Raw genomic sequence first — 17,220 nt, forward strand, 5'->3', positions numbered from 1 at the left:
TTCTCAATTCATCTCTTCCAGGAGCTCATGGAACCCCTCCGTTCTTCCCAACCCCTCCTTGGAGCTCAAATGTTCTCTTTTCTCTTTCCTGAACATTGCAATGTAACTGGAACATAGCAAAGCTTTTAAATAGTTTGGACTGGTGGTAGTTCTAGGTGGCCAATCACGATAGAGTTCGATAATAATAGTTAAAATTACTGCTAGTTTTGCATGCAGAAATAACGTGAGAGTAATACCTTGCAATATTGTTTTCTCAGATGCTTCAATGCTTTCTTTCAATAAAGTTTGCAAGTGAACTTGTGGTCTGTATTCTATTTTGCTTCCGGTCTGTCATCTGGCTTCAAAATGGTGTCCAAATGTATGCAAACACAGGCAAAAGCCTGCTTCTTGATAGCCGCAACCATCATGCAAACTGAAATAGGGATACCTTTTTTCCAAGATGGCGGCACAAGCACTTGCAGCGGCTCGGCACTCCGAAGACCGGTATTCAGTGATTTGTGTTTTATTTTTATTTGTGAACTTATTGCTGCTATGGACTGTGAATACTCAGGCACAAGTAATTTATAGTCGTCAAGAGCTCTTAAGTATCGGCAGAGGGGAAGGTTGCAACCAGGAGGTCTCAACCTATAACATTCCAGCTGAGCTTATCAGAGAGCCTCCATATCTTGCACATTCTTGGGATACTCCCCTTGCTCTCCTTGCCAGGAAGAAAAGGAAATGGAGAGGGCGCAAGCAGAAGAGGGGTTGCAGGGCTGGACTACGAGTGAGGCTAGGTAAAAATCCCCACAAGCCTGCATTGCCAAGTCTCCTTGTATCAAATGTGAGATCCTTACCCAACAAGGTAGAGGAGTTGGAACTTATTACCTCTCAGCAGAAAAGTATCCGGGACTGTTGTGTTATGGTCCTTTTAGAGACGTGGTTGGATCCCTCCTTTCCACAGGGACTTCTGCAGCTAGAAGGACGCTCAGTAATTAGAGCGGATAGAACTGCCAAATCCGGGAAGAGCAGAGGAGGAGGAATTTGCGTTTATATAAACAACAACTGGAGCTCGGACATTAAACAAATGGACACGCATTGCTCTCCTGACTTGGAGTACCTAGTGGTGAAGTGCCGCCCTTTTTACTTGCCACGTGAGTTTAATGTTGTTATAATAACAGCGGTGTATATACCTCCTGATGCAAACACTACTACAGCTATGGGCCACCTGCTAACTGCTATTAGCAGACAGCAGCGGGCCCACCCGGACGGAGCACTTGTGGTTGCTGGTGATTTCAACCGAGCCGATCTAAGGACTGTGCTCCCTAAGTTCCACCAGTATGTTGATTGTCCCACTAGGGGGGGAAATACCTTGGACCGAGTATATAGTAACATCATGCATGGATACAAGACTAGGCCCTTGCCCAATTTGGGGCAGTCAGACCACATATCCTTACTTATGATACCATCATATAGACCTCTCGTATGCAGAATTAGACCATCAACTAGAGAGATACGAGTGTGGCCAGTAGGTGCATCTGAGCAACTTCAAGACTGCTTTCGGAGCACTGAGTGGTCGCTTTTTGAGGAGAATAATGTGGACACATATGCTTCAACAGTACTGTTCTACGTTAAAAGCTGCATTGATGTTGTCACTACCACCAAACAAATACGGGTGTTCCCTAACAACAAGCCCTGGCTAAACAGGGATGTGTATCTTCTGTTAAAGGCAAGAAATGCTGCTTTTCACTCTGGTGATGCGCAGCAGTATAGAGAAGCTAGAGCCAAATTGAAAAAGGGCATTAGGAACGCCAAAGCTATGTACTGCCGGAGGATCGAAAAACATTTTGAGAGCTCCGACCCTCGTAGAGTATGGCAAGGCTTGAGACAAATTACAGGGCAAAATACTAAAAACGAATTGGCTAGCAGCAGTGCGCACCTGGCTGATCAACTGAATCAATTTTTTAGCCGCTTTGAGGAGCGAACTGGAACTACCGTCACTACAGCATTGGCCACCAGCACATCATCAGAAACTACTACTGATAGACAACCACTTTTATTACAGACCTGTGACGTACAACGTGCCTTTCGGAGCATTAACATCAGGAAGGCAGCTGGACCGGATGGAATCATGGGACGGGCTATTAGGGACTGCGCTGCAGAATTAGCCGGCGTATTTACGGACATTTTCAACCTATCCCTGTTGCAGGGTTTTGTCCCTACCTGCCTGAAGACATCGATTATAGTGCCAGTCCCCAAGCAGTCAGTGGTGGTATCTCTCAATGATTATAGACCAATAGCCTTAACATCTGTTGTTATGAAATGTTTTGAGAGATTGGTGCTAGATTATATTAAGGCTAGTCTTCCATCCACTTTAGACCCGTTCCAGTTTTCATACAGAAGAAACAGATCTACTGATGATGCTATTTCCATCGCCGTCCATACTGTATTGAGTCATCTAGAACGACAGGGAACCTACGCAAGGCTGTTGTTTGTGGACTACAGTTCTGCCTTCAATACAATTCTGCCAGACAGGTTATTTCTTAAAATGACCAACTTGGGTATACATCAGAAGATCTGTCTGTGGGTAAGGAATTTCCTGACTGATAGGCCGCAGACAGTGAGAATGGGACCTTACTATTCTTCTACTCTAGTATTAAGCACAGGAGCCCCTCAGGGATGCGTGCTAAGTCCCTTTCTCTATTCTCTGTACACATTTGATTGCACCCCACTGTATAAGTCCAACACAATAATCAATTTGCGGATGATACAACAGTGGTGGGGCTCATCAGTGAGAACGATGAGACTGCTTATAGGAAAGAAGTACAGGGGTTAATTCAATGGTGTAAAGAAAATAATCTTATGCTTAACACCAAAAAAACCAAAGGACTCATAATTGGCTTTAGGAGAAAAAAAAGTGTATTGTTACCATTGCACATAAATGGCGAGGAAGTGGAGAGGGTTGGTAGTTTTAAATACCTGGGCATTTATATCTCGGAGGACCTCTCATGGACTGCAAATATTAATATGGTTGTGAGGAAGGTGCAGGGGAGGTTGTATTTCCTGAGAATACTCAGGGGACTGAATCTATCCCAGCACCTACTCCTGTCCTATTATCATAGTACCATCGAGAGTGTCTTAACCTATAGTATATTATCGTGGTATGGGAGCAGCTCTGAAACGGATAAAAAAGCTTTACAGCGAACAATTAAAATTGCCCAGAATGTTATTGGGCTCCGACTACCAACCCTGGATGAGATCTTCACGTCTCGCATCTTGAAGAAGTCACATAATATTCTGAGAGATCCCACCCACCCTGCTCACAACTTCTTTGAACTATTGCCTTCGGGCAGAAGATATAGGACAATGAAAACACGAACCACACGCCTTCTGAATAGTTTCTATCCAAGAGCTCTGATTGCACTAAATAATGATCTCAGGGCCAGTTGCAAGGTTTAGTAAGTAGGGAGTGGAAGGAATGAGATAGGTTTTAGGTTATGTTACGCCTTTAATAGGTCATGCTATATTCTGGATTATGTTATGTTTTATAGATTATGTCTAAATAGGATGAGAGTTCGGAGATACGTGCAAATGTATATGTGAACCCGGTCTTTGGGTGGGTGTTTGATTTTCGTTGTTGTGTATACTGTGTATATACGGACAATGACAATAAAAATTTATCTATCTATCTGAAGAGATGTCCAAATGCAGGCAGAGAAAAAGAACTATCTGAAATAGATAGCGGATTTATTTTGGAATATTCTATTCAGCATCAAAGACAGCACATGCCATTTGTTCCCGATACAGGCACCACCTGCCTCACCTGCATGTGATCTACTCACACACGGCCATGCACACACTTGGCATCACAAAATAAAGAATAAATGAATGCATGGGGACGCTGGGAGGTGGAGACCAGTCTGGCAACATTTGGAGGGCATCTCACTGACTATTATTGATTCAGCCCCAATACACTTAGAAATTCTCAGATATGAGGAGTTCTCAGCCAAGGGCTCCTCCAGATGACCTCTTTATTCAATATTCACCATGGTTTGCTTGAAGCAACCTTCTTCAACGGAGAGACTGTGGACTTAGCTACAGTGGTCAATTATAACATTTTGTTGTTGTTTAGTCGTTTAGTCGATGGCAGAAAGTGAGGAGGAATTAAAGAACCTTTTAATGAGGGTGAAAGAGGAGAGCTCAAAATATGGTCTGAAGCTCAACATCAAAAAACAAAGATCATGGCCACTGGTCCCATCACCTCCTGGCAAATAGAAGGGGAAGAAATGGAGGCAGTGAGAGATTTTACTTTCTTGGGCTCCATGATCAATGCAGATGGTGACAGCAGTCACGAAATTAAAAGACGCATGCTCCTTGGGAGAAAGGTGATGGCAAACCTAGACAGCATCTTAAAAAGCAGAGATATCACCTTGCCAACAAAGGTCTGTATAGTTAAAGCCATGGTTTTCCCAGCAGTGATGTATGGAAGTGAGAGCTGGACCATAAAGAAGGCTGATCGCCGAAGAATTGATGCTTTTGAATTATGGTGCTGGAGGAGACTCTTGAGAGTCCCATGGACTGCAAGAAGATCAAACGCTTCCATTCTTAAGGAAATCAGCCCTGAGTGCTCCCTGGAAGGACAGATCATGAAGCTGAGGCTCCAATACTTTGGCCACCTCATGAGAAGAGAAGACTCCCTGGAAAAGACCCTGATGTTGGGAAAGATGGAGGGCACAAGGAGAAGGGGACGACAGAGGATGAGATGGTTGGACAGTGTTCTCGAAGCCACAAACATGAGTCTGACCAAACTGTGGGAGGCAGTGGAAGACAGGAGTGCCTGGCGTGCTCTGGTCCATGGGGTCACGAAGAGTCGGACACGACTAAACAACTAAACAACAAACAACAACATCTTTCATAAGTTTTAACTTATGAAAGAGCCAGTGTGGTGTAGTGGTTAAGAGCGGTAGACTCCTAATCTGGGGAACCGGGTTCGCTTCTCCGCTCCTCCATGTGACCTTGAGCCAGTCACACTTGGGCCAGTCACACTTCTTGGAAGTCTCTCAGCCCCACTCACCTCACAGAGTGTTTGTTGTGTGGGAGGAAGGGAAAGGAGAATGTTAGCCGCTTTGAGACTCCTTTGGGTAGTGATAAAGTGGGATATCAAATCCAAACTCTTCTTCTTCCTCTTCTTTTATTTTATTTTACTGTTGACATTTTAGTAGTTTTAGCAGCATAAATTCAAAATTCTGTTTATGTGCACATTTTAAAATGAGGTCTAAAATGTAATTTACTTTGATGTAGAGTATCTCTTGATACAGACTATGGACTAATTCAGTAAAATTCTCTTCATTCACTAGTTAATATCAACATAAGTACTTCTCTTTCTCTCGCCAGGTCAAAGCGGTGAAGTGATTACTTATGTCAAAGAATGTGGTGCTGACAGTTGGAAAGAATTCTGTGGAAAAGAGATGCCAGGGAAAGTGAAAAAGACAGTAGCATGCTGCCATACTGACTTATGTTTTGACTGATCTTACTATTCTATTCTTAAGTTGTTTACCCCTATGCAGAAACCTCATGGTAAAAGGGTGGGTAACAAATCTTCCTCCTTCTCTTTCTCCTTTGAGAGACGTAATATTAGAAGATTTCATATCCTTTCCTTTCAATGGATTCAAGTCAAATGACAGACAAAAGCCCCATACAAATATTCTGATGCCACGTCCAAAAATCACATTCAGGGGACGTTCCACACCCAACAGCCTCATCGTCCTCCAAAAAATGGTGGCTGACTGTGTGACCTGGGGAGTCTTCTGTATTTGTGCAGGGCTGCCATACATCTTAGACCAATGATTTTCCAGCACCCTGAGTGCATTGGGAAGCCTCCATGAGTACAGCAAACCCCCAATTTGGCTATCCATACTTGTTAATCAAACACTCATTCAGTTCACAACTTCATTTCTCCTTCCTGCTCCCGAGAGGAGGACCACTCATTTGTGCTCACTCATTTATGCACTCCTTCACTGTCTGATAGTTTGAAAAGTAACTTCCCCACGCAAAAGTGCATAATTGACTTGGGTACTGGGGTGGGGTGGGACGTTCCTTGGAGAGTTGATAGACATGCCTCTTTATCACTCGCCAATCCCTGCTTGAACTTGGCAAATCACAGAAGATGTTATCAAATATACTAACCTGACAAGGTTCATTGAAAGCAAATACAAGTACAAACTTGGGTGGTGCTTCCATGCTCTGGAGCAGAAGCATCTACCCCAACCGATTGGGGCACCAATTTTTGAAAAACCTCTTTTCACACCAATATCCTCCCTCATTGCTCTCAATCTTGCACTCAAAACTCTGTGATCTCTAAACAACCATAGGAAAGCAACAAATCCCATGCCTAGGCTGTGATTTTACACTTTGCAAAACAGCATGCAACCTAACTCTGGGAGCAGTCCTGATTGGCCAGCCCTTAATTGCCTTGTTAGAGCATCCCATCCCATACTCACGGCCAGGATGGTCAGGTAAGGAGCTGGAACTTCTCCTGGACCCTGTCCATCAGATTCTCAATTCCTCTCTTCCTGGAGCTCATGGAACCCTGCTCCTCCAAGGCTTCTTGGGCAGAGAGAGTTTGTTCTCTGTTGTAAGCCTTCCTGAACATTGCAATGCAAGTGGAACGTAGCAAAGCTTTTAAGTAGTTTGGACTGGTGGGAGTTCTAGGTGGCCCATCAACATAGAGTTCAATAATAATAATTAAAATTACTGCTAGTTTTGCATACAGAATAACGTAAGAATAATACCTTGTGATATTGTTTTATTGGATGCTTCAATACTTTCTTTCAATAAAGTTTGTAAGTGAACTTGTGGTCTGTATTCTGTTTTGCTTCCAGTCTGTCATCTGGCTTCAAAATGGTGTCCAAATGTATGCAAACACAGACCAAAACCTGCTCTTGACAGCGGCAACCATCATGCAAACCATCATGCTTCCTTTCAATGAAGTTTAAAAATCAAGTTGCAGTCTGTATTCTATTTTGGTTCCTGTGTAATTATTGTAACTCAAACACAAAAGAAATCACTGTACCTTATCTTTTCCTTTCCTCAAGACTGAGGGAATTTTAATGAGAAAGTACAACTGGTGGTGGGTGCTGGTGCTTCATGGAAGCACAGGAAACTGAGTAACCTACTACTTCCGGGGTGGCGCCATCGGTAATGGCGGATTCCCTCTGATCCAGATGAATTTTAACAGGGAGAAATGTAAAGTATTGCACTTGGGCAAAAAAAATGAGAGGCACAAATACAAGATGGGTGACACCTGGCTTGAGAGCAGTACATGTGAAAAGGATCTAGGAGTCTTGGTTGACCACAAACTTGACATGAGCCAACAGTGTGACGCGGCAGCTAAAAAAGCCAATGCAATTCTGGGCTGCATCAATAGGAGTATAGCATCTAGATCAAGGGATGTAATAGTGCCACTGTATTCTGCTCTGGTCAGACCACACCTGGAGTACTGTGTCCAGTTCTGGGCACCACAATTCAAGAAGGACACTGACAAACTGGAACGTGTCCAGAGGAGGGCAACCAAAATGGTCAAAGGCCTGGAAACGATGCCTTATGAGGAACTGCTAAGGGAGCTGGGCATGTTTAGCCTGGAGAAGAGGAGGTTAAGGGGTGATATGATAGCCATGTTCAAATATATAAAAGGATGTCACATAGAGGAGGGAGAAAGGTTGTTTTCTGCTGCTCCAGAGAAGCGGACACGGAGCAATGGATCCAAACTACAAGAAAGAAGATTCCACCTAAACATTAGGAAGAACTTCCTGACAGTAAGAGCTGTTCGACAGTGGAATTTGCTGCCAAGGAGTGTGGTGGAGTTTCCTACTTTGGAGGTCTTTAAGCAGAGGCTTGACAACCATATGTCAGGAGTGCTCTGATGCTGTTTCCTGCTTGGCAGGGGGTTGGACTCGATGGCCCTTGTGGTCTCTTCCAACTCTATGATTCTATGATTCTATGACCAGCTCCACGGAAAACGGGTCTTTCCCGCTACGGCGAAGCGGGGACCCTTTCAAAAATCACAGGCGGATGAAGCCTGTGACCATGGGACTCGGCGGGCACCTTTAGCGCCCCCCAACCCGTAAAGGAACCCACTATGGGCTCCGGAGCTTAGAGGGGGAAGTGGCGCGGTGCTGAGGGTCAACTGCTTCTTCCGTGGAGCGAAGCCGCACAGCCGTTGCCGGAGAGCGCTGCCTTTTTTCCTGGGACAATTTGGCTTTTAAAACAATTACCCGTGAGTACTTAAATTTCGGACAATTGGACTTTAAATAATTACCTGCGAATAGAAAGGAAAATTGGAGTAAGAAATTTATCTCAATTTGGCACTGAAACGGGAAGGTCTAAACAGGAAGTCAGCCTTCCGTTTCTTGTAGATAGATTAAAGCAAAGACATGGCAAACTAGAGTTCAGAAAATGGCTTGTAAAGGATTAACTTTCATCATTTAAAATTGTTGAACCCCCTTCGGAAGCAGGAGAAGAGGGGGGATTTTTTCCGGACTGTTTTAACCTGCAGAAGAGAGTGTAAAGCAAAGTAATTTCCCACCGTCTTGATCCTGGGAGCGGGGTGTCAGGACTGACGTTCTTTGGGAAGCTCATTGACCAGAGACAAACGTCTTTGACAGATAGTTAAAAGAAGAGAAACACAGTGATTCCATTGTTCCCCTTCGCATTTTAAAGGAACAAATATTGACAAAATATCTGAAAAAGGAAACTTTGTTGTTAGATCTGCCTTTAAAAGAAAAGAACAAATAGAAGTTCTTCCTCTAGAGGGAGCCTGTGAAACTGTTACTAAATTTGAATCGGGGAGCTTGCAGCTGCAACAGATTACAATCGTGGGAATAGACTTCTGACCTTGCAGAACAATGTATTCAGAAGCTCTGGTGCATGCTTTCTGCAAAACAAGTGCCCTACTGGAACAGCTACATGAGAAGACGGACTTGATGACTGCTGCGATCAGAAATTTTGGACAGGTAGTGGAAAACTATATAGAGCCCACCCAGGAATCAAATCAGGAGTGTGCTCTGACAGAACAGATGAGGGAAGAGGATGTTGCTGAACCTTGGGCGCCAGAGATGGAGGGAGCTGTGGCCCAGCAGGAACATGAGTTTTTGGATCTGACAAATGAACTTGGAAAAAGCCAGATTTGGAAAGATAAAGTTTGGTTTGGAAATGGGGGGTTGGATAGACCCCCCTATGCAGGGATGTTTGGACTTTTCAAGTCTGGCAATGGGCCGGGAGATGTTTGGGGTAGTGGGGGCTCTTAATTCTGGAGGGACTTTGAAACAGGTTTTAAATACCACATGGAGTTTAGTGTGGAATATGGAAAAGGGACTGATTTGTTGAGAAGGGTAAAAAATATTGTCAAGTTGGAGTTCCCACCAGTGAAAGGAGCAGGAGACAAAGTAAAGTACAGGTATAAATATGAAGAAGAGCTGCGGAAGGGACATGGAAGAGACTTAAGGGCCTCGGACATAAGATTACCAGGTTAATGCGCTAGATTGATGGGATAGAAAGGACTGACAAAACCCGGGACCAGGAGGAAGAGACGCTGGATGAAGATTGGAAGAATTTTTTATTTTATTTTATTTGGATTGCTTTATAAAATTGATGAATGTTAGAAAAATGTTGGAACGAAATTATTTGGCTTTAGCAAAAATGTTTAAAGAATTATGTAAGAATATTATGGTTATGAGAAATTGGTATAAATAAGATCTAAGTTTCAAGTTTTAGGGTCTTTTATAGTAAGATAAGATTAAAATAGATTAAGGTAATATAATGACAGAATATTATGAAAAACGGAAAGGATTTGCTGTGACAATTAACAACTAGGATACAATAAAAAGGGAGGAGTGAGGAGGTCAAAGAAAGAAGGTAATGTTTTTAAATGTTTGTGGCTTATTTTTGTCTTTTGATTATGTTGTGTTATTTTTTGATTTTGATTTTTATCAATTTGTATTGTTTGATTGTGGTTTGTTTTTCTTTTCTTCTGTTTTTTCTCTTTCTCTTTTTTTGTTTTTTCTGTAATTCTAAAATTCTTAATAAATATCATTTAAAAAAAAAAGGAAACTGAGAGCAAGGAAACTAAAGAGCAAGCAAGCAAAAGAAGGAAGCAGCTGGAGGGAATTACTAATGGTCTTAGTTGTCTCTATTCCAATGCACAGAGTATGGAAAACAAACGAAGTCCTCAGTGATAGTTTTGAGGAGAAGTGGGTAAGATGTGGACTAGCTGATACTATGGCTAGGTGAATTTGTAGTTGGCTGGTTGACTAAACACCAAAAACACTTACCAAGATTTGGATTTCCCTGGGCAAGATAAAGTGATTTAACAATTTTAAGAAACAACTTTTTTATTATTCTTTCTGGTTATGGGATCACTGGGAACAGCAAAAACTTACTATTGTAGCAGAAGGGGGATTCACATACACCCTTTAGTTCTGGGAAAATATGCCCCTAGGCCCTGATTGGCTGTGGAAAAATCTACTCTGGCATCAGGAGCTCATAGAAGCCTGGGACATTCTGTATAGCCCATTTCGATTTGTCTGAAAAATCAGTACATTATGCACCTAACATCTTAAGGAATTACTACCCGCATCCCTGTTCCTCTTCAGGGCCACCCAAGCATATTCACAGAGGCTTCATGCGGTGGTGCTGTGGTCTAAACCATGGAGCCTCTTGGGTTTGCCAATAGGGTGAGCTCCTGTTGCTCTGTCCCACCTCCTGCCAACCTAGCAATTCGAAAGCACGCCAGTGCAAGTAGATAAATAGTTTCCGCTGTAGTGGGCAGGTAAACAGCGCTTCCATGCACTCCAGTTTCTGTCACGGTGTCCTGTTGCACCAGAAGCAGTTTAGTCATGCAGGCCACATGACCCGGAAAGCTGTCTGGGGACAAACGCCGGCTCCCTTGGCCTGAAAGCCGAGATGAGCGCTGCACCCCATAGCTGCCTTTGACTGCACTTAACCATCCAGGGGTCCTTTACCTTTTTCCTTTGCACCGTTCAAGCTTACCAGCATGAGAGAAGAAGCCAAGAAGAAGCCAAGCTTACCAGCATGAGAGAAGAAGCCTTAAATAATAGTAAAGGTAAAGGATCCCTGACAGTTAAGTCCAGTCGCAGACGAATCTGGGGTTGCGGTGCACATCTTGCTTTACAGGCCGAGGGAGCTGGCGTTTGTCCATAGTTTTTTGGGGTCATGTGGCCAGCACGACTAAGCCGCTTCTGGTGCAACAGAACACCAAAACCAGAGCACCACACGGAAACGCCATTTGTCTTCCTGCCGGAGTGGTACTTATTTATCTACTTGCACTGGCATGCTTTCAAACTGCTAGGTTGGCAGAAGCTGGGACAGAGCAACAGGAGCTCACCCTGTCACGGGGATTTGAACTGCTGGCCTTCTGATCAGCAAGTCCAAGAGGCTCAGTGGTTTACACCACAGCGCTACCTGTGTCCCTTAAAAGGGAGAATTTTTATGCAGCACTTTGCACTCCCATGTAGCTGCCCATCCAGTTACAGACCGGGGCTGTTTCTGCTTAGCCAATGTACATGCACACTACAACAAAGCCACAATGAAGTCTTGTTAATTGAAAGAAACAGGTGTTCCTTCCACGTTAGATATTATCAGGTGGCTACAGAAATCCGGGACATTCTGTACAACATTTGGCTATTCCGTCAGTCCATCGGGATTTATCCTAACAATCAGCTCATTTTACTCTCAATACTGAAAGGCAGCTACTCGCCTCATCTTTGTTGTTCCTCAGACACCCCAGCATGTTGCCAGAGGCTTCTGGTACCCACCAACCCCATCAGGATCAGGTGCCCTGAGATGCTAATAAGCTTCCTATTGGCTTTATATAATGGCTATGTTGAACCTGGTTCCTCAAGCCAAGCAACTTGTTGTTTTTCAGAAGCTGACCTGTTGCCACTAGTTATTACCAGATTTTCCTATCCAGAGCAAGACTGGGTTTTCTAACAAGGGGCATCCTGGCTATAGCAGTCAAAAGTCAGAGAACAGGTTTCAGCTTCTGCCCATAGTTCTCTCAACTGCAACACTTGATCTACTCCCCTGCAAGTGAAGAGTTGCCATTTATTCCAATCAGAGGAAAGGCAATCAATGCACTTGGGAACAGTGGTAGCAAAACTTGCCCTTCAGCTGATGGTGGTAAATGGATACTTTACCACATGAATCAACTGATAACTTGTTAAACTGGCATCTATAAGCAATGCTGTGGAGCCACAAAAATCCATGAGGAGGCAAACTAATGACATGGGTTCACCTGCTTTGATTTCCAGGTCCTATGTCTTTGAACATGGTCTAAGATGGATACAATATTAAAGGACCATGGGAAGTGAAGGACATGAGGCAGGAGTTGGGAATGCAGGTGAGCTGTGCATAAGCAAGCTGCCAGCTAGCTCTGCTAAAGATCTTTTTATCAGCACAATATGCAAAACCAGTCAGATACATTTTGGACTGTGACCTTTACACATCTTCCAATCCTGAGATCGAGGGGTGGTACAAAGTTATTTTGGCACCTGTTTCCACCGCGTCATTTTCCCCTTGAACCATGTATGACGAAGGAGACAAAGGGCACAGACAGGGCACAGCAGACCACTAAGAGAACAAAGGTTAGATAGAGGGCATGATGTTCAGACAGCTGTGGCTTTGTCTGTGGGTGGAAGTGTGCTCCACACCCGAAGGTCACGTGGTCAGACAGCTGAGGCCTGCCTGAGGGTGGAAGTGTGCTCCACACCCGAAGGTCAGGTAGTCAGACAGCTGTGGCTTTGTCTGCAGGTGGAAGTGTACTCCACACCTGAAGGTCACGTACTCGGACAGCTGAGGCCTGTCTGAGGGTGGCCACCAGGATGAGGCAAGAAGTCAAGAAGGTTCCTTTCGGCCTTATATAATGGATGTCTTGAACTAGGCACCTCAAACTGCGCAGTGTGTTCTTGTCTGCCTGAAAGCCTGCGATTTCTCAGCTGCTAGCCTTCCAAAGCTGTCTCTCCATATAAAAGGCATTCCAATGGAGCAGAGTTTGTTTCTTGGTTATTGAAGGCCACGTCTGCTTTAGGTCTGGCTGCTTACATTTTGTGTTCTGCTTTTGCTCAGGACTGGTGGTAAGTATTGCCCCCATTCCCCATCCCAAAATAGGTAAAACAAGAATAAGACACTGCTTTACATAGGTAAAACTATAGGTAAAATTTAGGAGCAACTGGTGGGGATGTACTTTGGGGCAAGAGTGGAATACATGCCTCCTAAACTGGGGACGTGATAGTTCAGTGTTGGAGCACATGCCTTCCATTGAGAAAGCCCCTAGTCAATCCCCTACCTATCATCTCCAGGTGAACATTTCAGTGAGCAGAGAGTGGAGCATCCTGATAATGGGGCAAAATAGACAAGGCAGCTCCCTGTGTTTGTAGAAGTGAATCAAATTACCCATCTCTTGTATGTGTATAGCTGGGTAGATTCAGGGCTCATGCACACTTCTGCTCATCCTGTGCTTTTCAGGAAAGAGCCAGGCGGTTTTCCATTTGCCTCACCACTTTCCTGAGGAAAACCCACTGTTTGTGGCTGAATCCAAGCACATCAAACCGCAGAAAACCCTACAGACGATTGTTTCGATTCAGCAGATCCAGTTCTTAAGGTGAAATCCTGTACCTTGGAGTCCATTTCAGGGGACAGTTCAATTTCCCTTTTACCAGTGAAAGGAAGCTGCTTTTCTCCTGCCTCCTGATGAAAACATGAACACTGCAAGTTGCAGGACAGATCGTGCCATCTTTGGAAAAGAGGGTCTATTTGTCTAGGTGGAAGGTGTTGCTAGTCTCAGGGCACAGGAGCTTGCCACAAACAATTTCCATCTCTCAATCTATACACAAGTTTAGTTGGACATTGAATATTGATTGGTCCCTTCACAAACGAAATAAAAAAATTGGACATGTATCTTTCATAAATGTTCATTTTATTTTAATGTTGACATTTTAGTAGTTTTAGCAAAATAAATTCAAAATTCTATTTAAGTGCATATTTTTAAATGAAGTAAAGCTTTTCTCTCTCTTGATATGGACTATGGCCTAATTCAGTAAAATTCTCTTCATTCACTAGTTAGTATCAACCTAAGTACTCATCTATCTCTCTCCAGGACAAAATGGCAAATTGACTAATTACGTCAAAGAATGTGGTGAAGACAGTTCGAAAAAACTCTGTGGGCCAGAGGTGACATCGGGAGATAAAAAGAAAGTATCATACTGTAATAGCGATTTATGTCTTGACTGATCTTACTATTCTATTCTAAAGTTGTTTTCGCCTATCCATGTAAAAGGGTGGATAACCAATCTTTCTCCTTTGATAGAGCCCTTTCCGCCCCTACAGCGGAGAGGGTGTTGCGGGCAGGATCCTCCCACATCCGCGGGGGCTTCCCTTGCCCCCGCGAGACTTGGGGGAATCCCCGGGCGTGTTTGCCGCCCAGCCCGCCAATCGGCGGGCGGGGGAGGCGTGGCCCGGGCTATTTAGGGCCAGGCACGCCCGGGGACCGCCCTCTTTTCCCCCTCGCCAGCGTAGAGCGGTTTTCCCATCCCTCCCACCCTTAGATTAGCTAGACTTGGCCTTGCTATGAACTCCGGTTGGTCGCCGCAAGGGGCCTGGTAGGAATTTTTCCAAGTTGGCGCAATTTCTTGCCTTTTGGTTTTTTCGCCTACCTCGTAGCAATATCCATGTAAAAGGGTGGATAACCAATCTTTCTCCTTTGATAGACATAATATTAGAACGTTTCATATCATTTTCTTTTGATGGACAACAGGTCTTCCTCCTGCCATTGCAATTCAAATGACAGACAAAAGCCCCATGCAGACATTCTGATGCCACGTCTAATAATCACATTAAGGGTATGTTCCACACAGGAAACCCCCATTTTGGCTATCCATACTTGTTAATCAAACACTCATCCAGTTCACAACTTTGTTTCTCCTTCCTGCTCCTGAGAGGAGGACCACTCATTTGTGCTCACTCATTTATGCACTCCTTCATTGTCTGATATTTTGAAAAGTAAGTGCCTCTTGCAAAAGTGCATAATAGACTTAGGTATTGGGGTGGAATGGGTCATTTCTTGAAGAGTTGATGGACATGTACCAAGCAGTGATTTGCACTGTCTATAGGATTTGTGGGTCTCTTTATCACTCCCCATCCCTGCTTGAACTTGGCAAATCACAGAAGATGTTATCAAATACAATAACCTGTGCTAGGGATGGTGACAATTCCTCTCTTCCTGGAGCTCAGGGAACCCTGTTCTTCCCAACCTCTCCTCGGTTGGAGAGTTTGAATGTTCTCTGTTCTCTTTCCTGAACATTGCCATATGACTGGAACATAGCAAAGTTTTAAGTAGTTTGGACTGGTGGGAGTTCTAGGTGGCCAACCACGATAGCGTTCAATAATAATAGTTAAAATCGAGGCCAAGGCTCAGAAAAACCCAATATGGAGGCCGGCTGGCCGAAATATTGGGAAATAATAGAAAACATTGGAGATACTTGGAGGTTGCAGAGATATGAAAAATTAAAGGATAGGGTGCAAGATTGGTTTCATTATGCCCAAATTAACGAGGTTGTTAAGTTGGATAAAAAAATAGGATTCCAGGTGGAAAAATCGAAACTTGAGACAGAGCTGTTAGAACCAAAGACTAAGGTATTATCGAGAATGTACAACTTGCTGCTTAAATGGAATACTCAGGACGAGACAGTTAAATCAGCCATGATAAAGTGGGCTCAAGACATTGGGTACAATATTATGTTTGAAGACTGGGAAAGGTTATGGACCACCGGTATGAAATTTACGGCATGTAATGCCTTGAAAGAAAACATTATGAAAATGATATACAGGTGGTACATGACCCCAGTCAAGCTTGCTAAGAAATACCATTTGTCTTATAATAAATGTTGGAAGTGTAAGGAGGCTGAAGGAACATTCTTTCACCTTTGGTGGACATGTCCAAGAGTGAAGGCCTTCTGGGAAATGATCTACAACGAGCTAAAAAAGGTGTTTAAGTACACCTTTCCTAAGAAACCGGAGGCCTTCCTCTTGGGCATTACGGGCCAAAAGGTGTTAAAGAAGGACAGAACGTTTTTTATGTATGCAACCACAGCAGCAAGAATTCTTATCACCAAATATTGGAAGACTCAAGATTTGCCCACACTGGAAGAGTGGCAAATGCAATTGATTGACTATATGGAGTTGGCCGAGATGACTGCCAGGATCCGAGATCTGGGAGAAGAAGCAATGGAAGAGGACTGGAAGAAATTTAAGGACTATTTGCAAAAACTTTATAAGTTATATGAATTATAGGATTCGTACGATTTGGAAGGATAGCCCCAGCAATGAGAGTGGAATATAACGAAATTAGATAATAATAATGAAAGAACTAATGTTTAAATGTTTAAAAAAAGGATAATATATGTGTTTATTGAGTAATTTGGATAATAAGTAATTTAAACTTAAAATGCGATTGAAAGCACAAAAGAAACACATGAAACAAGGTTATAATTTGCTGACAAATTTATTATTAAGAATGCACTGTGCGGGAGATGTGGGGAAGTCCGTTGGTGGATTGAAACAAGCTTTGGAAATAATTTGTCTTTTTTTCTTTTCTGTTCTTTTTTTCTTTGTTTTTCTGTGCTGTTCATGTCTATCTGGAAAAAATGCAATAAAAATATTTTTTTTAAAAAACACACAATAATAATAATTAAAATCACTGCTAGTTTTGCATGCAGTAATGAGGCGAAAATAATAGCTTGTATTATATGTTGTACCTTACGCATCAATTATTTCTTTCAATAAAATTTAAAAATGAAGTTGTGGGCTGTATTCTATTTTAGCTCCTGTGTAATTACTGTATCTTGATCACAAAAGAAATCACTGTACCTCATATTTTCCTTTCCTCAAAATTGAGGAAATCTTAATTATATGGGTCATATCCCATGCTTTGCAACAGACTTCTGTGCTCAGCTGCATTTCCTTTCCCTCTCTGGGCCCCTCCAGCTTCCAGAAGACACAGGCAAGAATACGACAGGGCAGAACAAACAAAGCAGATCCTCTATTCTGCATAACACTCTTGCATCGTATATGGCAGTGTTCAAATAGAATCCCATACACAAATCACATGAGCCCAGTCAGCATCTGGAAGTATTAATGTAACCATACCATATTAGTCTGTTTCTCCAAGTCTCA

General features: G+C 43.2%; 1 long non-coding RNA gene across 1 annotated transcript in view; it reads right to left on the reverse strand.

Annotated features, from left to right (window-relative positions):
- The window catches only part of LOC308581388, a 308,379-nt gene that overhangs the window by 210,842 nt on the left and 80,317 nt on the right, over positions 1-17,220 (reverse strand). The gene's annotated exons all lie outside the window — the stretch shown is intronic.

Source organism: Podarcis bocagei, assembly GCF_964188305.1.
Source record: "Podarcis bocagei genome assembly, chromosome: 2".
Lineage (NCBI taxonomy): Eukaryota > Metazoa > Chordata > Lepidosauria > Squamata > Lacertidae > Podarcis > Podarcis bocagei.